General features: G+C 51.3%; 1 protein-coding gene across 1 annotated transcript in view; it reads left to right on the forward strand.

The window, feature by feature from the left end:
• Nucleotides 1-709, forward strand: part of IGF1R (insulin-like growth factor 1 receptor) — a 300,375-nt gene that overhangs the window by 295,704 nt on the left and 3,962 nt on the right.

The raw sequence follows: 709 nt of genomic DNA on the forward strand, positions 1-709 counted from the left end.
CATAAATCCTTCTGGAGTCTACTGGAAAGTTTTCTTGTGGAGATAGTGTAAACAAGGTCTTGAATCTCGCCAAGTGAAAAAAGACTGCCTTTCATGGGCAGCACTACACGGCCGTGGCTCTGGGGAGGTTTGGACGCTGTCACGTGGCTTGTTGGTGCTGCTTTGCTCACAGGCCTCCTCCCCTGTGGGGGGCACTTCTCAGCCCCAGGCCAAGGGGCGCGGAGCCAGGCCCCGTCACGTGTCCTTGGCCCTGGCTGCGCTTCTATTCAGGGATAAGTCAGTTGGCTAGAGAGGAAATCACAGCTGAGCCATGGAGAGGCATGTCATGTATTTATGGCTCTTTATTTTATTTTTTATTTTATTGGGAGGGGGGGCGTTGGTCCTTTTTCATAGGAAATGATGGAGGTGAGGATATGGAAGGGGGCTCGTTTGCCATCTGACCCAAGAACAAGCCGCCAGTTTATCTGCAAAGCCCCCTGTGATACAGGTGTATCACAGACACCTGTGACTGTCGGTGGGCGGCCAAGAGAGGGAGATGGGGCAGGACTGTGGTTTCTCCTGTTGAGGCTGAGAGCAAGTTTCTCTTTCTGAGGTTGGTGGTAGTATTCAAAGTGCAAGCAGGTCATTCGTGAGACTTCCATTCCTGCTCCACCCTCACTCATTTGCAGATCTATAAAATGGGGCTTTATTATGATACACACCTTCCCAG

Source organism: Bison bison, unplaced genomic scaffold, assembly GCF_000754665.1.
Source record: "Bison bison bison isolate TAMUID 2011002044 unplaced genomic scaffold, Bison_UMD1.0 scf7180017864224, whole genome shotgun sequence".
Lineage (NCBI taxonomy): Eukaryota > Metazoa > Chordata > Mammalia > Artiodactyla > Bovidae > Bison > Bison bison.